At 38.6% G+C, this 22582-nt stretch overlaps 1 pseudogene; it reads left to right on the top strand.

The window, feature by feature from the left end:
- LOC132495118 (coiled-coil domain-containing protein 150-like) overlaps nucleotides 1-7677 on the top strand; it is a 184953-nt pseudogene extending 177276 nt beyond the window's left edge.
- The last annotated feature ends 14905 nt before the right edge of the window (nucleotides 7678-22582 follow it).

Below are 22582 nucleotides of genomic sequence, written 5' to 3' on the forward strand. Positions count from 1 at the left end.
AAAAATGAAATGACAAAAAAAAATGTTACAGATGAAGGAACAAGGTGAAAACCTAAAAGACAAATAAGTGAAGATGAAATAGGCAAGCTACCTGAAAAAGAATTCAGAGTAATGATAGTAAAGGTGATCCAAAATCTCGGAAACAGAATGGAGAAATTACAAAAAACATTTAACAAGGATCTAGAAGAATTAAAGAGCAAACAAACAAACAGTTACTGAAATTAGAAATACTCTAGTAGAAATCAGTAGCAGAATAACTGAGGCAAAAGAATGGATAAGTGAGCTGGAAGATAAGATGGTGGAAATAACTGCCAGGGAGCAGAATAAAAGAATGAAAAGAACTGAGGGCAGTCTCAGAGACCTCTGGGACAACATTAAACACACCAACATTCGAAATATAGGGGTCCCAGAAGAAGAAGAGAAAAGAAAGGGACTCAGAAAATATTTGAAGAGATTATAGTTGAGAACCTCCCTAACATGGGAAATGAACTAGTCAATCAAGTCCAGCAAGCACAGAGAGTACCACACAGGATAAACCCAAAGAGAAACATGCCGAGACACATTAATCAAACTATCAAAATTTAAATACAAGGAAAAAATGTTAAAAGCAGCAAAGGAAAAGCAACAAATAACATACAAGGGAATCCCCAAAAGGTTAACAGCTGATTTTTTAGCAGAAACTCTGCAACCCAAAAGGGAATGGCAGAACATAATTAAAGTGGTGAAAGGGAAAAACCTACAACCAATATTACTCTACCAAGCAAGGATGTCATTCAGATTTAACGGCGAAATTAAACCCTTTATAGATAAGCAAAAGCTAAGAGAATTCAGCACCACCAAACCAGCTTTACAACAAATGCTAAAGGAACTTCTCTAGGCAGGAAACACAAGAGAAGGGAAAGACCTACAATAACAAACCCAAAACAATTAAGAAAATGGTAATAGTAGCATACATATCAATAATTACCTTAAATGTAAATGGATTAAATGCTCCAACCAAAAGACACAGACTGGCTGAATGGATACAAAAACAAGACCCATATATATGCTGTCAGACCTAGGGACACATACAGACTGAAAGTGAGGGGATAGAAAAAGATATTGCATGCAAATGGAAAGCAAAAGAAAGCTGGAGTAGCAATTCTCATATCAGACAAAATAGACTTTAAAATCAAGACTATTACAAGAGACAAGGACACTACATAATGATCAAGAGATTGATCCAAGAAGAAGATATAACAATTGTAAATATGCACCCATCATAGGAGCACCTCAAAACATAAGGCAAATGCTAACAGCCATAAAAGGGGAAATCAAGAGCAACACAGTCACAGCAGGGGACTTTAACACCCCACTTTCACCAATGAACAGATCATCCAAACTGGAAAGAAATAAGGAAACACAAGCTTCAAATGATACATTAAACAAGATGTACTTAATTGACATTTATAGGACATTCCATCCAAAAACAACAGAATATACTTTCTTCTCAAGTGCTCATGGAACACTCAGAATAGATCATATCTTGGGTCACAGATCAATCCTCAGTAAATTTAAGAAAATTAAATTGTATCAAGTATCTTTTCTGACCACAACGCTATGAGACTGGATATCAATTAACTACAGGAAAAAATCTGTAGGAAATAAAAATACATAGTGGCTAAACAATACACAGTTAAATAACCAAGAGATCACTGAAGAAATCAAAGAGTAAATCAAAAAAATACCTAGAAACAAATGACAATGAAAATGACGACACAAAACCTATGGGATGCAGCAGAAGCAGTGCTAAGAGGGAAGTTTATAGCAAAAAAATCCTACCTCAAGAAACAAGAGACATCTCAAATAAATGACTTAACCTTACACCTAAAGCAATTAGAGAAGGAAGAACAAAATAACCCCAAAGTTAGCAGAAGGAAAGAAATCATAAAGATGAGAAATAAACGAAAAAGAAATGAAGGAAACAATAGCAAAGATCAATAAAACTAAAAGCTGGTTCTTTGAGAAGATAAACAAAATTGATAAATCATTAGCCAGACTCATCAAGAAAAAAAGGAAGAAGACACAAATCAATAGAATTAGAAATGAAAAAGGAGAAGTAACAACTGACACTGCAGAAATACAAAGGATCATGAGAGATTACTACAAGCAACTCTATGCCAATAAAATGGACAACCTGGAAGAAATGGACAAATTCTCAGAAATGCACAACCTTCCAAGACTGAACCAGGAAGAAAGAGAAAATATCAAGAGTCCAATCACAAGCACTGAAATTGAAACTGTGATTAAAAATCTTCCAATAAACAAAAGCCCAGGACCAGATGGATCCACAGATGAATTCTATCAAACATTTAGAGAAGAACTAACACCTATCCTTCTCAAACTCTTCCAAAATATAGCAGAGGGAGGAACACGCCCAAACTCATTCTGTGAGGCCACCATCACCCTGATATCAAAACCAGACAAAGATGTCACAAAGAAAGAAAACTACAGGCCAATATTGCTCATGAACATAGATGAAAAAATCCTCAACAAAATACTAGCAAACAGAATCCCTACAGCACATTAAAGGGATCATACACCATGATCAAGTGGGGTTTATCCAAGGAATGCAAGGATTCTTCAATATACACAAATCAATCAATGTGATACAACATATTAACAAACTGAAGGAGAAAAACCATATGACCATCTCAATAGATACAGAGAAAGCTTTTGACAAAATTCAAAACCCATTTATGATAAAAACCCTCCAGAAAGTAGGCATATCGTCCTCAATGGGAAAAAACTGAAACCATTTCCTCTAAGATCAGGAAGAAGACAAGGTTGCTGACTCTTACCACTGTTATTCAGCATAGTTTTGGAAGCTTTAGCCACAGCTATCAGAGAAGAAAAAGACAAAAAGGGAATGAAAATCAGAAAAAAAGAAGTAAAACATTACTTTTTGCAGATGACATGATACTATACATAGAGAATCCTAAAGATGCTACCAGAAAACTACTAGAGCTAATCAATGAATTTGGTAGTGTAGCAGGATACAAAATTAATGCAAAGAAATCTCTAGCATTCCTATACAATAATGATGAAAAATCTGAAAGTGAAATTAAGGAAACACTCCCATTTACCATTGCAACAAAAAGAATAAAATACCTAGGAAGAAACCTACCTAAGGAGACAAAAGACCTGTATGCAGAAAACTATAAGACACTGATGAAAGAAGTTAAAGATGATACAAACAGATGGAGAGGTATACCATGTTCTTGGATTGGAAGAATCAACATTTGTGAATATGACTATACTACCCAAAGCAACTTACAAACTTCACAATTTGTATGGAAACACAAAAGACCCCAATAGCCAAAGCAATCTTGAGAAAGAAAGACAGAGCTGGAGAAATCAGGCTCCCAGACTTCAGACTATACTACAAAGCTAAAGTTATCAAGACAGTATGGTACTGGCACAAAAAGAGAAATATAGATCAATGGAACAGGATAGGAAGCCCTGAGATAAATCCACTCACATATGGTCACCTTATCTTTGACAAAGGAGGCAAGAATATACAATGGATAAAAGACAGCCTCTTCAATAAGTGGTGCTGGGAAAACTGGAGAGCTACATGTAAAAGAATGAAATTAGAACACTCCCTAACACCATACACAAAAATAAACTCAAAATGGATTAAAGGCCTAAATGTAAGGCCAGACACTATCAAACTCTTAGAGGACACTCTATGACATAAATCACAGCAAGATCCTTTTTGACCCACCTCCTAGAGAAATGGAAACAGAAACAAAAACAAATGGGACCGAATGAAACTTAAAATCTTTTGCACAACAAAGGAAACCACAAACAAGATGAAAAGACCACCCTCAGAATGGGAGAAAATATTTGCAAATGAAGCAACTGACAAAGGATTAATCTCCAAAATATACAAGCAGCTCATGCAGCTCAATATCAAAAAAACAGAAAATGCAATCCAAAAATGGGCAGAAGACCTAAAGAGACATTTCTCCTAAGAAGATACAGATGGCGAACAAACACATGAAAAGATGCTCAATATCACTAATCATTAGAGAAATGCAAATCAAAACTACAGTGAGGTATCACCTCACACCAGTGTGAATGTCCATCATCAAAAAATCTACAAACAATTGGGCTTCCCTGGTGGTGCAGTGGTTGAGAGTCCACCTGCTGATACATGGGACATGGGTTCATGCCCCGGTCTGGGAAGATCCCACATGCCACGGAGCAGTTGGGCCCGTGAGCCATGGCTGCTGAGCCTGCACGTCCAGAGCCTGTGCTCCACAACGGGAGAGGCCACAACAGTGACAGGCCCGTGTACTGCAAAAAAAAAAAAAATCTACAAATAATAAATGCTGGAGAGGGTGTGGAGAAAAGGGAACCCTCTTGCACTGTTGGTGGGAATGTAAATTGATACAGCCACTATAGAGAACAGTATGGGGATTCCTTAAAAACCTAAAAATAGAACTAGCATATGACCCAGCAATCCCACTATTGGGCATATACCCTGAGAAAACCATAATTCAAAAAGAGTCATGTACCACAATGTTCACTGCAGCTCTATTTACAATAGCCAGGACATGGAAACAACCTAAGTGTCCATCAACAGATGAATGGACAAAGAAGATGTGGCACATATATACAATGGAATATTACTCGCCATAAAAGTAAACAATTGAGTTATTTGTACTGAGATGGATGGACCTAGAGTCTGTCATAAAGAGTGAAGTAAGTCAGAAGGAGAAAATCGGATACCATATGCTAACACATATATATATGGAATCTAAAAAAAAAAAAAGAACAAAAAAGGTCATGAAGAACCTAAGGGCAAGACGGGAATAAAGACACAGACCTACTAGAGAATGGACTTGAGGATACAGGGAGGGGGAAGGGTAAGCTGGGATGAAGTGAGAGAGTGGCTTGGACATATACACACTACCAAACGTAAAATAGATAGCTAGTGGGAAGCGGCTGCATAGCACAGGGAGATCAGCTCAGTGCTTTGTGACCACCTAGAGGGGTGGGATAGTGAGGGTGGGAGGGAGGGTGACACAAGAGGGAAGAGATATGGGGACATATGTATATGTATAACGGATTCACTTTGTTATAAAGCAGAACCTAACACCACTGTAAAGCAATTATACTCCAATAAAGATGTTTTAAATAATTAATTAATTAATTAAAAGGAATATGGACTCGTCTCTTGTGAGTTTGCCAACAGTGACACTTACTAGGCCCTTAAGGAAGTTACATTTACTTTCTGTGACTCATCAGTTACCACTTCTATAATAGTCAGGATGTTATTACCTACCATTTTACTCTGATAGATGGCTTGGAGTAAGTTTCAATAAACGTTGGCTCCATTCTCATTCACCATACAAGAGGAGACATGATGTACAATGAATGTCATTTCAAGCAACTTTCCCTCCACTTCTGATAAAGAGAAAAGTGGGGTTTGGTTTGGGGGTGGATGGGAGTGTGTCTGTCGTCAGGATACACAAACAGACCTGGAAAATACTTTAGCTTTGTAGCTTTCTAAAAGTTAAATGACAAGCAGAGCTCTATTTTCTTGTCTCACTATTTTGTACTCACACTGTGACCTGGTTAATATGGGACAAGTACATAGTAGCACAAATTTATAAAGGACCTATTATATGGCTTGTACCGTGCTAGGTGATGGAGCTATAGGGTGAATAAGCCAGAAGAAGCCCCTGGTCTCATCGAACTTGCCTTCTCCCAAGCAAGAGAGAAATACACTAGTCTCTGAGACCTCAGAGTCAAAACATGAAAATGCTGTCCATGAAACATGAATAATCAAAGGGGGAAAACCAGTCATTTTACTTTTTATTTTAGAGGATATGTTCTACAGCTATTTTGAAGCAACCTTTATATATAATAAAAACCTGTTGGCTCTACCTTCAAAATAACAAAATATCCCAAATACGTAGAAAAGTGCTAGGCACATATAGGCACTCAATAAATATTTGTCAAGTAAATGAATACTGATTCTAGATCATCTTCAAAGGCAGACTATTAGAGGGACTGTTTTCAAGTCTAACAGATCATTTGGAAGTTTGTGCTTAGGAGCTAAAGTATAAAATATTTTGATAAAGGAAATAAAAAATACCATTTACACTAAGCTGGTCCAGTGTTTTTACTAATTCGTTCTATTACCTTTATAAAGCACAGCAGGAAAATCTAGGCTTTACAGTTCAGGGACTTTGGAGAAGTGTTTAGTCTCAGAGAGCAGAACTCAAAGTGTGGTTTGAACTTGAATTTTCAATGCCATCTTGTACTTTCACTCCTATCTTAACTTTCTCCCGAGCCCTCTCACCTCAGTTCACATCCAGGAAATATTAACAAATGCATGAAAATCAGCAGGTTTGCATTCATTGTTTAACTCCATATTCAGAAATTATTCTCTCATCTATAGGAGGATGTGTATTATGCAAACAGGTTGCAAAGACCATGCAGTTAGAATTTGAGTCTTTTAATATCTAGGTAAAGTCTCTTAAACTGGCAACTATAGGAAGAAAACTTCCAGTTTAACTAATATGAAGCCCATTTGCTAATTGTGTGGGGAAATAAAGCTTTTAAATTATACAGTGTAAAAAGAAAGAGTCTCAGGCTTCCCTGGTGGCACAGTGGTTGACAGTCCGCCTGCTGATGCAAGGGACACGGGTTCGTGCCCCGGTCCGGGAAGATCCCACACGCCGCGGAGCGGCTGGGCCCGTGAGCCATGGCCGCTGAGTCAGCGCGTCCGGAGCCTGTGCTCTGCAACGGGAGAGGCCACAACAGTGAGAGGCCCGTGTACCGCAAAAAAAAAAAAAAAAGAGTCTCTTGAACTAATACACAAAATGATTTAAATGTTCCTTCGTTGTAAATTTTAATGAGAACATTTGTATGTGCAGATAACAGCTAACCTGGAACAAGCTTGGCGCTGGTTTAAGTGCAAACGCGATGGCCTACAACTTGAGCTGACCAAAAACCCGTTGCAGAGGGAAGACAGGTGGCGGAAAGAGGTGGAATATTTGTGTGTCTTAAGCAATTCTGGATTTGTTCCTTCTCAGATTTCTAATTACACAAGTTCTCTCTTCATCCAGCTACTCTCCACTAATCTGTAGATCTCTTTAAACTGCTGTTTGGAAAACCAATGAACTGAATTTCTTTCTTAAAACTTCTACCTCTCCCAAGCTGTCTAGTTTAGAACCACCTATCTTGAAAAGAAAATGACATCCATAAAGACAAAATAGGTCCTCAGCTCTGCAGTTAGTTTCTAACAGTTTTGGGGTGTGTTTTCTTTCCAATAGGACCAAGATAAAAGACACAGCAGCATATCCGATCAGTCTGCTCTACATCGATGGGAGAATAAACTGAATCTTAGACTTGTGCCCAAGAAGTGTCATTCCGAACTAAAGAGAGGTGGTGTCCTTGACAGAGGAGCTTCTTCACTTAGAACAGCTACATCACCCTGATTCCCTGAGCCCAGCAACTAGGGCTGGGCTGTTTCCACCGTCATCAGGACATGAAGTCTTTGATGTGGACTGAAGATTTTGGACCTGAGTTTATCCTTTTATGAACTCTTTGATATCAATACAGAACCACCCCATCTTTTTTGTCCCTTTCCCCATTTTCCACCCAGTAAATTTATATTAATGTGTTGTATGATAGGAGATGCTGTTGCATGATACTTGGCTATTATTTTAAGTAAATTTTATCAAAAAGCATTTAATGAGGTACTGAATGATTTGGCAACTAAATGATATGATACTTTATTTCAGTGAAATGTCCTAGTCTAACGTCTAGTAGATACTCCCTGGAAATACGATCACCTGAAAAGTGGTAAAAACTCTCCCACTGTCTAGTAAACATATACCCTTCTATGCTGGGTAATTACTAGCACACCTTTTATAAGACCATATCTCTATTCGTATATAAGATATCTCAGAGGTTGTATTTGCAGGTTCCTTGGACATTTACAAAGAAGTTTATTCAACTCTGTTCCAGGAGATTATGCCTGACCAATGTAGCTCTCCCTTACTATAGTAAGCAATAAATTCAGCTTTATCTTCTCATTTCAGATTAAGTAATCCAGATTTAAAGTATGTAAACAGCTGGCATAATACCTGGCTTAATTGATGCTCAAGTAATGGTAGCTGCTGATAATAGTATTAGGACCTAAATCAAATGAGCAATTATAAAATTAGAATATCAAATATAAGACTCAGAGGTTGATGAGCCCAGCACTCAATATCTAATATAAAAAAACACAGCTGGGGACTTCCCTGGTGGTGCAGTGTTTAGGAATCCACCTGCCAATGCAGGAGATATAGGTTCAATCCCTGGTCCAGGAAGATCCCACATGCCGCAGAGCAACTAAGTCCATGTGCCACAAATACTGAAGCCTGCACTCTAGGGCCTGTGTGCTGCAACTACTGAGCCCGCATGCTGCAACTACTGCAGCCCACGCACCTAAAGCCCATGCTCCGCAACAAGAGAAGGCACCACAATGAGAAGCCCATGCACTGCAACAAAGAGTAGCCCCTGCTCTCTGCAACTAGAGAAAGCCACGCGCAGCAACGAATACCCAATGCAGCCCAAAATAAATAAATTTAAAAAATAGAACAAAATACTAAAAAATAAAAAAACACCACTGAATTTATTGCTTACTGTGGTAGGGGAGAGATGTTAGTCAGACAGTGGCCCCCCTGATCAGCGCAAACTGCTGATCTTATATAGGGTTTTGAGAAAGCATTGAGTTCAAGCACTGGAAGAGTTTCAGAGGTTTAAGTGGGTTGGCATCATCTGCAGATGTGTAGTACTTGAGTGAGACTATTGTTGATTAATTGACATTCAGAGGCAAGTTTCCTGGAGGGCATCCATTTCTGTGTCTGACTTTCAAGAGTGAGGGACTCACTGATTGGCAGGCTGGTAAAAGCCTCCTTAAGTTGTCTAACTCCTATAGTATTTATCCCTTTGGAGGTAAGGAGGTATTGCCAATTTGATGGTATTGGGGAGTCAGAATCTTGAAACAGCCTAACTAAGAGCCCCAGAGAACAATTAACCTGGTCCTGGGGTGGCACTGAAAACCTTGGTCCTGAAATATGCATAGGAACAAAGATCCCAATTGCTGCACAGGAGAGATGATCAATCTGAATGGGTTGCCAATGAGTGTTGTCGTGACAGTCACATGCCAAGAATATTAATATCCTCATCCAGAACCAGAGGAGAATTACAGAGTTAGACTGGTGATCATTTCTAGTCAAGATGATAGTTAAAACAGCCTAATTAGTGTGATGATTTGTTAAAGCATTTCTATGATACTTTAGAAGTGTTTCTATAGTACGTTTAGAGTATCTATCATATATACTAGCTTCTATTGTGACCCTCTACTTTCATTTGAAATAACAAAAAAACAGACAAAATATGAAACAATGGTTTTTAAGAGACTGGACATCAAGCAACAAAGCACTCTCATCCCTGAAAGAAAGGGAACAAGTGAGGTGAGCCCTATTGTTGCCTCGACTTACAGCCTTGAGGGAGTTCAGCCTGTGATGCAAGGAGTGGAAATCAGGATGGGTTCCCTGGGTTAAGGAATGAGAATTGAGAGTCCAGGGAGACACAGGCTGCAAGCGTTCCAGGACACAGGACGGGAGAGGAGAGAGCCGCACAGAGACGCCCACAAGGTCCTCTCTGAGTACTGAGCTGAGTACTGGGCAGCACATGCCTTTGAGGAATCTACCTAAGGCTGGAGAAAAGGCCATCCAAAAGGGTTAGAAGTGACAGTGCCCAGCATGCACATGCACGTACACAGACACGCACGCATGCACACATACGTGCACACACACACACACGCGCGTGCAGTACCAGTTCTCACCAGCCAGAATTGGAAACCTTGTGATTTCCAGGCACTGGGTAGTAAACAACAGGGCCTGGCCTCCCTAGTAGTGAATAGTGAGCCCTGGAGTCAACACAGCTCTGCTCCTAACACGTCTTAACAACATGGCCCCAAATGACCCATTTCCAAGTAACTGTGTTCCAAAACAGAGCTTAAGAATATTTAGAAGGATACAAAATTATGGTACCCATCAAGGTAGAATCACGATTTCTGGCAAAATTATCAGGCATGCAAAGAAGCAGGAAAATAGGGCCCATAATGAGAAAATCAAAATTGACCCAGAACTAACACAAACAGAGTTGACAGACAAGGACATTAAAACAATTGTTGTAACTACTCTATATTCAAAGAATGTTATACCAGTAGATGGTAATATGAGAAAATGAAAGTGGCAATAGTTTATAATTATTTAGTTAACTAGTAGAAAAATGATGAGTGATTTCCTTTAGCAATAGAGATTTACTGCCTGTGGTAACATCAGATTTAAAGGTGAGCCTAACACAAGATCTGAAGATGCTTTGACTAATTTCTTGAAGACTGTAATTTTTCTGAAGCAAGGAGACTAAGCCACGGCTTCTACTGATTTAAGGGACAGGCAGTGCCATGTTTTTAACACCCCTAGAGCATGGCCTAACCTTTTCACATCAGTACAAAACGAGATTTATGAAAATCTAGGAAGAATCCATCTGAACTCTAATTGATTTTGTTCCAGTTAGTCTGTCTGTAAAGTCTTTTACCCTTGGGGATTCTGAGACCATAGCTATTTCTTTGGTAATTTTTTGGTCAGCTTTATTGAGGTATAACTGACATTAAATTATAAGATATTTAAAGTATACAGTGTAATAATTTGATATTCACTGTGAAAGATTCTTCTCATCTTGCTAATTAACACATCCATCAACTCACATCTTTTTAAAAAAATTTGGTGACAGCATTTAATTTCTACTGTTAGTAAATTTTAGTTATACAAGACAGCATTTTCAACCACAATCATCATGTTATACATTATCTTATAACTGAAAGTTTGTACCCTTTTCCCAACTGCTTCCTATTTCCTCTACCTCCCAACCCCTGGAAATCACTTTTCTAATCTCTGTTTCTATGAGTTTGAACTTTTTTGGGGGGATTCCACATGTAATTATCTTTGGTAACTCCTTGAGTCATTTCTTTAGGCTAGTGTAGGTAATCTAATGTCACATCAGCTATAATCTGATAATATGAAAGGGCTGCAGTATATTTTCTCTGGAAGTAGATCCTGCCTATTAAATCTGTAGGTGCCACAAAGAATAAAGGAATATTTCTCTAACAGAGATCCCAAAGTATCAGATATGGGTTGAGACTTAGAGTTGTTGTAAATTCTCAGTTTTCAGAGTGGTTCTAATAGACCAAATCAAATAAAGTTGATTTCTTCTCAAGCTTCTATGACAACATTTTCAAATTCTTCATCATCTTTTATCATGTCAGTCATTTTTACATTAAGACAAAATTCTCTCTCTCTCTCTCTCACTGTAAGTCATTTTGCTTTTTAGACAACCTCAAAACTCCTCTGAGGATCTGATGTTCCAGAGTAGCAGGATTAAGGGTAGAGAACACTAATATCAACAAGAATGCTATATTGTTCCACTTGGGAGTTTAGAGGAAGGACGAGGAACTGTTGTGGACTCAGGCCTCCTTCAGAGCGACCATGATTAGACAGATTTTGGATTGTCCTTCAGCTTCTTAGCCAGAATTGAACAATTGTTATCTCAGTGCTCCTTTCACTTGCACTATTCTCCTGGCTTCTTTACCTACAGGTTTCCAATTCTTAACAGAAGACCTTTTGGTCTAGTTTTTATCTCAGGGGTCAATTTTTATCTAGAGAGCCATAGCTTGTTTACTCTCTAAGCCTCTCTAAAAACAGCTGGCCACATATTATATATTTTCTAAAAATAGTTTCACATTTCAATTTTTTTCTTAATAAGTTCTCTAGTTTATATTTGAGCCTGTTTTAAAAAAGGGAGGACTAGTCCTCCTTTACTTCAGCTGTGGGGTCTACCCCAGAATACTTTCGAAAAAGGAGGAGGTTTTCTAAGAAATTTGACTATTTGATAATATTTGACATCTCTCTTCTCAAGAGTGTTTATTCTGGGCTTTTATCTCTGATGATCTCTCACTTCATTGAGTGAGATGGCTCTATGGTGGCACCACACTATAATGTTTTCTCCACCTTGGATTTCCTTGGGCAATAGGGACTCTGTAAACCATTTGCTAATGTAATCCTTTTTCTAAATGGTCAGAAACGATGAACAATACATAGAAGACTAAAACAGACTGGAATATTTCCTGATTACCAGCCCCAGCAGAGTGTTTTTCTTTTCTTATATAGTTCTAATAAGAGATCAGGATTGAGTCTCATTGGAAGGATTGGTCCAATGCCACCCTCAAAGAATCACTGTGACTTGAAAGATGAATTGTATACTGACTGGTTAGGTCTCTATGTGAGATGTGTCCATCTCTGAAACTGAGGGTGGTCCCCAAAGGAAATCTAAGTGATATATCCAGAAGAAGGGAAAAGGAGGTGGAACAGATCAAAACCATAGATGTCAAAAGTTTGTAAGTGGAGAAAAAACACCAAGGTCACTAGTGAACTTCATTTACACTGCAGCCGGAAAACTTTGAGTAGCAGATAGGGTCCTCATACTGACACTCGTTTTCCTCCAGAGCACTAATGGACAGCCACAAGCTGTCAAGTTCTTCCTGAAGCTTTTAAAACTATTTTGTTAGTAAGCTATGTATAGGGGCTTTCAGATAAATAAAGACATGGCAGACACTTAGCTGTCTGCTTCCTAATACTCCCTTCACAAGCAATATGAAACAAGAAACAAAAAGTAAATTCTACACAAAATCATACTCTATATAACTCGAAGGCAGATAATGTCAAATCTTCAAAATAATTAAGTAAAATGAGGAAAAAAAAAATCACCAAATCCCCATGCATGGCTCTCTCACACTTCTGCCCCACCTCCCTCAATAAAAGGCTCTGTGGCAGACAAAGGTAGACCAAAATAAGTGCAGTGAAGACAGAAAAAGGAAACTAGGGAAGGAGTCTAAGGTTGATCTTGAACTGCCACCACAAAGACTAATTGCACCCTAAATCTGGAAATACTAAAAAGTGTCCTGGCAGATCAGAGCATGAACTACAGGAAAGGGACTTCAAAGTACATACATGATTTAAAAGGTACAGGCATGATTTAAGGGGGCAGTCATCAAAATGCATAGATTCTGGAGGAGTAATAAAGGCAAAAGGGAGAAGCCCTCTTTCGAAAGTGTTAAGGGGAAAGAGAAAAAGGGAAAATTTTAGGGCCAGTAAGAAAAAAGACAAGCATAAAATACCATACCTGTGAACAAGAGGAAAGTTAAGTCCGTACAGAGCTACTGCAGAAAGTCAGGAAGTGAAATTCCCTACATTTCAACTGAGGAAAATTTCCAAGAAGCATTCATGGAGGAGGACAGGAAAAGTGAACATTCCAAACAAATGTATTTCAGACAAACTTTTGAGGACACGATAAACCACTGGGAAACAAATTCAAAAACTGAGACCAGAAATGGACAAAAATCAGAAGTAAAAGGAGAGTTGTTTAAACTCAGGAAAGAAATGGAAAAAAAGACAAAATTGTCTCAGAAATGAGGAATAAGTTACAAGATGCTCAAGGGAGAACAGATTCAGATGAGAATAACAGTCATTGAAGAAAGGCAGTAAAACAACCAAGAAAATGAAAATTGTATAAAGAAGTACAGAGAAAATGTAAATGGAATGGAAAATAGGCAAAGAAGGAATAATAATTGTGTTATTGGAGGCCCTGAGGAAGAAAAAACAGTAGAATAGAAGTAATATTTTAACCTACAGCCCAAGCACACTTTCCAAAAATAGAAAAAAAAAATGTATATCTGAATCTACATTATAAGGACGCTGTGGGTACCCTGGGAAGACTGATCAACTTTGAGACATATTCTAATAAAACTATTAGATTTCAAAGGCAAAATGTTATCAAAGTCTACAGGCAAAAAGATCAAATAAATTAAAAGGCAAAAGAAACTGGCAATAGACATTTAAAAACCAACACACCAAGCAAAGCAACAGTGCAGCAGTGTGGTAGGCAGAATGCTAAGGCCCTGAGATTCCCTACACTCTGATATGCATGCCTACACCATCCCTGCGACTGTGAAAATGGTGATTTTCCTCATGATTCAATTATATGTTACAATTGACTTTAAGAAAGGAAGAGTATCCTGGTCTAATCACGTGAGTCTTTTAAAAACTGTTTTCCCCACCTGGTTACAGAAGGGGAAGTCAGAGATTTGAAGCACAAGATTTCACATGCCCTTGCTGCCTTGAAGATGGAGAAGGCCACATGGCAAAGAATGCAGGTGTCCTCTAGGAGCTGAGAGCAGCCCCCGGCTGAAAACCAGCAAGGAAGTGTTGACCTCAGTCCTAAAACTGCAAAAAAAACCCTGAATTCTGCCAACAACCAGGTTGAGCTTCAAAGCAAATTCTTCCCTAGGCCTCCAGAGAGAAGCACAGCCTTGCTGATACCTTGCTTTCAGCCTATGAAACCCTGAGTGAGACTCTAGCCTCGCTGTGTCTGTATTCCTGATGCACAGAAACTATGAAATAATAAGTGTGTATTATTTTAAGGGTTTAAGGTAGCAGCAATAAAAAGTTAATACAAGTAGCATTTTTTTAAAACTCTAAGAATGTGTTAAAAAAAACTCAAAGAATGTGTGTGAACAAAGGATTTTATATCCAGATACATTGTCCTTCAAATAGCAAGACTAAGAAAATTGGTTAGAAACATATAAAAACTTAGAGAATTCTGTACCCATCAGCCCTTCTTAAGGAATTTGCAAGAGCAGAGGTCAGCAAACTTTCTCTGTAAAGGGCCTGATGGTAGATATTATGGGCTTTGAGGGTCATATACGGTTTCTGTCACTCATTATTCTTTGGTTTGTGTGTGTGTTTTATACAATCCTTTAAAAATAAGGAGAAAAATTCTTAGCTCATAAGCCATATAAAAATGGGCTATGGGCCATATTTGGCCTGTGGGCCTTATTTGAACAACCTCTGTATTAAGGATGAGCCTCATCCAACCAAATGATAACTGGGAAAATTTCAGGCAAAGGACTGATGGTGTGAGCATTTAAAAATATATAAAGCAATATATGAAGCAAAGGTCAGAATGACAATGAAAAACTGATGTACAAGTGTTACATATTAGGACAAAGCAGAAATGCAACTACAAAAATGGCAAAAAGAAGGAAATACAAAAATAGAATAATGCTATGTAGGCCACAGGAGGGCATTAAAGGATAAAAAAAAAAAAACTTGATAAACCAGATAGCCAAAGGTTAAATAAGGAAACTGGAGTAACAGCTTTTTAAAAAGTACAAGCAAGGGAGGCAGCTCAAGACGATGATGTAAGAAGATTCTGGACCCACCTCCTCCTACGGACACACTGAGTCTACAGCTATATATGGAACAATTTCCTCTGAAAACTAGCTGAGCATCTCTACATGGGGAAAATGAGCAAAAGGCCACATCAAAGCGGTAGGAGAGGCTGAGATCCAATCTCATCACAAACCCCATCCCTGGCATGGCAATCCACAATCAGGAGGAAACATACATGCAGAGTGGCTCCCTGAGGTGTGAAGGGTTTGTACCCAAAAAAGGCACCCCAACTTTTAAGATTTGCACATGAGAGACAAGCCTCCAAAACATCTGGCTTTGAAATCCAACAGGGCTCATGTCCATGAGACCCAAAGGGCTGCAGCAATCTGAGAAATGGCCCTTGAAGGGCTTGCATGAACTCACTTACCACGGGGCCCAGAACAGAAGCAGCCATTTGAAAAGCACTTCGACTTTACAAGAAATAGATTCAACTCCTAATCTTAAAGCATCCACCAGAAGGGTGGGATGCGCTGCAATACTCTCCAGGGACGGAGGATGGTGGGCACCATTTTCACACTCTCCCTCTGCATTGCTAAAGCCAGTGGGTGCCTTTTTTTCTCACCCCTTGGCAGGTGTCATCTCCACCCTCCAACCAGGGAGTGCCATCCTCACTAAAACTTTAATTTTGCTAAACCTAGAGTTGCCATCTCTTTTCCCCACTCTAGACCTTTGTTTTCTCTGCTTGGGGTGGGCTCCATCTTTGTGCTCTCTCTCTACTGTGCTCCAGAGTGTCAGCATCTCCCAGAGGGGAGGTTTTATATGCATCTGGTGCCTGGTTTTTGTGGGTGCCGCCCACAGGATGCCCCTTGATCACTTGGCTCTGGAGGCCTGGGGGCTTACATTTTTGGGTGCCAGAGGACTGTCACAATCAGAGACAGTTCTTGGCAGACTACTACCCCCAGGGCACTGCAAAAATAGCCTACTAAAACATACTCACAGAGTTTCTGAGAAAGAGGCCTATTTGCTCGTCCAATAGCTCTGACCTGAGCGGCAGGCTTTACTGGTCTGGCACGCTTCTAGGAGGTGACCTTGGGTAAGACAGGCTGATGGGCACAATCTTTGTGCTCTCCCCATGCTTCACTCCAGCTTGCTGGTATATTCCAGAAAGCAGCTTATACCCTTGTTTTGTGCCCCAATATTTACAGCTGCCACCAGGGAACACCTCTACATTTTCTGGCTCTGGTGGCTTACACTATGGGTCCCACAGAACTATAGCCAGGAGAAAGAGTTCTTAAACAGCTACCACCCTTAGGGCACAGCAAGAGGCAAGGAGCTCAGGAGAGCCAGGAGCTCAGTCTTCTTATGAAAGAGGCCCAAAAGTTTAGCATAACTGATGCAGCATAGGGGCAAGGCTTCTAATTATAAACACACCAAGGGCTGACTGTAAACCTTTCTAGAGACTGCAGAGGGCAGGCACAGCCTTCATGCTCTCCCTCCAGAGCAGGTACTGGCACTCCAGAATGCCAGTATTGCTTGGGAAGGAACTCTTACACATGTCTAGGGCCCCAGTTTTTACTTCTGGTGCCCTGGTTTCTGTGGCTGCCATCCAGGAAACATCCCTTTATCACCTGGCTCTGGTAGCCACAGGGGCTCACCTTCCTGGGTTCCACAGGACTGTAACAATAGAAGAGAGACTTCTTGGCAGACTGTCACCCCCAGGGCACTGCACAGACAGAAGCCTGAAACACACCTTTGGTCTTTCTGTGAAAGAGGTATTTACTTATCCTGGAGCTTTGGCCTAAGGGACAGGATTCAGGTATAGCATGCATTTAGAGGTATGTGGAGGTGCTCTCAAGAAATATGGGCAAGAGGACACCATCTACACTCTCTCCCTCTGCCTCACTCTCAGAAAAGGAACTTATACACTCCTCTGGAGCCTTGATTTTTGCAGCTGTTGCCCAGGGAACACCTCCAGATCACCTGGCTCTAGGGGCCAGCAGGGCTTATGCTTGCAGTTCCACAGGACTGTATATATTTGCATGCTTTAAAAGCTGCTGCCTGAAGGTCTGGCTTCTAAATCTGCCTGAATCAAGGTGCTGACTGAAATACCCCTCTTTGGAACACTGACAGGCCTTGGCACACCCTCAACTACTGGGAACCATTAAAAATAAAATAGGCCGTGTGGACAGTCACAAAGGATTGAGAGACAACAAAGAGCTGGGGCAGGGCTGAATGATAAGGTTCATCTCCTACACAAGGTCACTCCTTCAAGACAGAGGGGTAGTTGTTTCGTCTACTATATAGAAACCAACAAAGAGTCACGTAAAATGAAGAAATTGAGGAATATGTTCCAAATAAAGGAAGAAGATAAAACCTATGAAACAGAGATAAGTAATTTAGCTGATAAAGAGTTCAATAATGGTCATAAAAATGCTCACCAAACTGGGGAGAACAATGGATGAACCTATTGAGAACTTTAATAAAGAGATGAAAAATATAAGAAAGTACCAAATAGAAAGTACCAAAACTGAAGAACACAGTAACAGAACTGAAAAATACACTAAAGGGTTTCAACAGCAGAGTAGATGAAGCAGAAGAAATGATCAATCAACTCAAAGGCCAGGCAGTGGAACTCACCCAATCAGAGCAGCAAAAAGAAAAAGAATGAAAAAAGTTAAGATGGCCTAAGCGACTTATGGGACATCAAGCATATTAACGGTCACATTAAAGGGGTCCCAGAAGGAGAAGAAAGAGAGAAAAGGGCAGGAAACTGATTTGCAGAAATAATGGCTTAAAACTTCCTTAACATGGGAAAGGAAATAGACATCCAGATCCAGAAAGCCTAGGGAGTTCCAAAAAAGATGAACCCAAAGAGATCCACAATGAAACACATTACAATTAAAATTTCAAAAGTGAAAGACAATGAAAAAATCTTAAAAACAGCAAGAGAAAAACAGTTTGTTACATACAAGTGAACCCTCCCATAAGACTCTGAATCGATTTTTTCAGCAGAAACTTCACAGCCTAGAAGGTAGTGACACAATATATTTAAAGTGCTAAAAGAAAAAAATTGTTCCAACCAAGAATACTCTACCTGGAAAAATTATTATTCAGAATTGAAGGAGAGGTGAAGAGTTTTCCCAGCAAGCAAAAACTAAAGGGATCCATTACCATGAAGCCAGCCTTAAAAGAAATGTTAAAGGGATTTCTTTAAGCTGAAAAGGAAGGGCACAAATTAGTAACAGAAAAACATATGAAAGTATAAACCTCACTGGTAAATGTAGTGGATCATTCACTTATAAAACTAAAAAGAAAAAAGTAGTAAAAATAACTATAATAATTAGTTAAGCGGGCTTCCCTGGTGGTGCAGTGGTTGAGAGTCTGCCTGCCGATGCAGGGAACACGGGTCCGTGCCCCGGTCTGGGAGGATCCCACATGCCGCGGAGTGGCTGGGCCCGTGAGCCATGGCCGCTAGGCCTGCGCGTCCGGAGCCTGTGCTCCGCAATGGGAGAGGCCACAATAGTGAGAAGCCCGTGTACCGCAAAAAATAAATAAATAAATAAAAGATGTAAAATGTGACATCAAAAATATAAAACGTTGGGGGTGCATAAAAAGGTAGAACTTCAAAATATGTTCAAACTTATTATCAACTTATTGACTGTTATTAGTTGTTATATATAAGCCTCATGGTAGCCACAAAGCAAAAACCTATGGTAGATACACAAAAGATAATGAGAAAGGAATCTAAGTATACCACTAAAGGAAGTCACCAATCCACAAAGGAAGAGATCAAGAGAAGAAAGGAACAGAGAAGAAGTACAAAACAGCCAGAAAACAATTAACAAAATGGCAATAAATACATATCTATCAATAATTACTTTAAATGTAAATGAACTAAATTTTCCAATCAAAAGACAAAGAGTGGCTAAATGCATTAAAAAACACACATAAAAACTAAGACCCATCTATGCTGCTCACAAGACACTCCATCTGTAAGAACACAGACTGAAAGTGAAGGGATAAAAAAAGAGATTCCATGCAACAGAAACAAAAAGAAAGCTGAGTTACCTATACTTATCAGACAAAATATTATAGTCTTTAAAACAAAGACTGTAATAAGAGACAAAGAAGGAGATAATGATAAAGGGGTCAGTCCAGCAAAAGGATATACCAGGTATAAATATTTAGGTTCCCAACATAACAGCCACCTAAATATATACAGCAAATATTAACAGGCTAAAAAGAAGGAGAAATAGACAGCAATACAATAATAGTAGGGGACTACAATACTTCACTTACATCAATGTATAGATCATCCACACGAAAAATCAATAAGGAAACTTAGACCTTAAATGACACATTAGATCAAACAGACTTAACAGATACACACAAAATATTCCATCCAAAAGCAGCAGAATACACATTCTTCTCAAGTGCGCTTGGAATACTCTCTAGGATAGATCATATGTTAGGCCACAAAACAAGTCTTAATAAATTTAAGAAGACTGAAATCATATCATGCATCTTTTCTAACAACAATGGTATAAAAGTAGAAATTAATTAGAAGAAGAAAACTGGAAAACTCACATATAGGTGGAGAATAAACAACATGCTATGGAACAACCAGTGGGTCAAAGAAGGAATCACAAGAGAAATAAAAGAATACCTAAGACAAATGAAACTGGGAATAAAACATACCAAAATTTATGGAATACAGCAAAAGCAGTTCCAAGAAGGAAGTTTATAGCAATAAACACCTACCTCAAGACATGAGAAAAATTACAAACAAACAACCTAACACTACACCTCAAGAAATTAGGAAAAGAAAAACATGAAACCCAAGTTAGTAGAAGGAAAGAAATAAAGAACAGAGCAGAAATGAATGAAATAGAGACTAAAAAGACAGCATAAAAGATTAATGAAGCTAAGAGATGGTTCTTTGAAAAGATAAACAACACTGACAAATTTTAAGCTAGACCCACCAAGAAAAAAAGAGAGATACCACAGAAATACAAAAGATCATAACAGACTACTATGAAGAATTACACACCAACAAATTTGACAACCTAGAAGAAATAAATTCTTAGAAATATACAACCCTTGAGACTGAATCATGAAAAATAGAAAATCTGAATATACTGAAGAGAAATAAGGAGATTGAATCAGTAATCAAAAACCTCCCAACAAAATAAAGTCCAGGACCAGATGGCCTCACTGGTGAATTCTACCAAACATTCAAAGAATAATTAATACCAATCCTTGTCAAACTCTCCCAAAAAATACAACAGGAAGGCAAACTTCCAAAATTCATTTTATGAGTCCAGCATTACCCTGATACCAAACTAGACAAGGATACCATAAAACTACAAGCCAATATCCCTGATGAATAGAGATGCAAAAATTCTTACCAAAATATTAGCAGTGATCAGAATTCATAGCACTAAACATTTTTATCAATAAAAATGAAAAACTGAAAACCAATAAATCAAGTTTCAAGCTCATAGAAACTAGTGAAAGAAAAAAGTAAACCAAAAGAAGATACAAAGAAGGGAATAATAAAGATAAAAGCAGAAATTGATGATAGAGAATTTAAAAATAGATCTAGTAAATAAATTAAAATCCTATTTTAAAAAATTAACAAAATAGACAAAACCACTAGTTAATTTGATCATTAAAAAGGGAAAAAGCATAAATACTGAAAAATGACAAGGTAGAAATAACCATTGAAACAGAAGAAATTTTAAGTCATGAGAGACTACTTTGCACATCTTGCTGCAAATAAATTTGAAAACTTAGATGAAAGGGATAATTGCCTACAGAAATACAGCTGATCAAAATTGATGCCCTTGGGCTTCCCTGGTGGCACAGTGGTTGAGAGTCCGCCTGCCGATGCAGGGGACACGGGTTCGTGTCCCGGTCTGGGAAGATCCCACATGCCGCGGAGCAGCTAGGCCCGTGAGCCATGGCCACTGGGCCTGTGCGTCCAGAGCCTGTGCTCTGCAATGGGAGAGGCTACAACAGTGATAGGCCCACGTACCACAAAAAAAAAATTGATGCCCTTAATAATAGAAGCTTAAACAGACGAATTTCTGTAGAAGAAATAGAGAAAGTTATTAAGAAATTACCTAACATAAACGTGGAATTCTACCAAAGCTTCAAAGACTGGTACCTAAATGTTTCATCATTATTCCAGAGCATTAAAATGAAGGAAAACTTCCTAATACCTTTTTTAAGGCAAGTATAACATTGATACCTAAACCTGATAAAGATGATTAAAAAAAACTACAGAGCAATATCACTCATGAATATTCATGCAAAAATACTAAAGAATCTGCAAACAGAATTCAACACCATACCAAGAAAGTAATATACTATAACCAACTTGGATGTATTCCAGGAATGCAAGGTTGGTTCAATATTAGGATATCTGTTAATATCATATACCATAATAAAAACCAAAAGGGAAAAATATTAAAAATCTGTGGGAAAAATCATAATTATTTTCATAGATGCTGAAGAAGCCTTCAATAAAAATCAACATCCATTGAAGATAAAAATACTCAAGAAAATAAGAATTGAGTTTTTAACAAGAGCAAACATATATAAAAATACAGATTTCACTTCATTTATCTATAAATATATATGTTTATAAAATATATTATATTATATAAAATTATATATATATGTGTGTGTGTGTGTGTGTGTGTGTGTGTGTGTGTATACACATAGTTGATCCTTAAACAATATGGGTTTGAACTGCACAGGTCCATTTGCATGCAAATTTTTTCAATAAATATAGCACTTGTATTTTCATTTTACAAAACCTTAAATTAACTAAGTGTGGGGAAAAGTCTGTGTTCAATTAGAGATCACAATATGTAGAATCAAAAAAACTAGGATTTGAGTCCTCATTCTATACAAACGGTTTTACCTTCCTGCCCTTGAGTGAGGCATCTATCAATTCCTTTGTCTTTGAGGCAGAAATAGCAGCACATGGATTTTCTAATGCAGTGGGGTGGGGTTAGGGGGAGCAGTCAACTGCACAAACATAAATTTTATACACACACACACACACACACACACACACACACACACACACACACAAACTCCCCAGGCCAACCTTAACATGGAACCACTCAGAGAAAGGAATTCTGGAAAATGTAGTTCCACCTTAATTAGATTGACACAGTTCAAACCTCACATTCTGACCAGCAATGAGTATAGGTGGCCTGTAGGGG

The sequence above is a fragment of the Mesoplodon densirostris genome, chromosome 8 (genome assembly GCF_025265405.1).
Source record: "Mesoplodon densirostris isolate mMesDen1 chromosome 8, mMesDen1 primary haplotype, whole genome shotgun sequence".
Taxonomy (NCBI): Eukaryota; Metazoa; Chordata; class Mammalia; order Artiodactyla; family Ziphiidae; genus Mesoplodon; species Mesoplodon densirostris.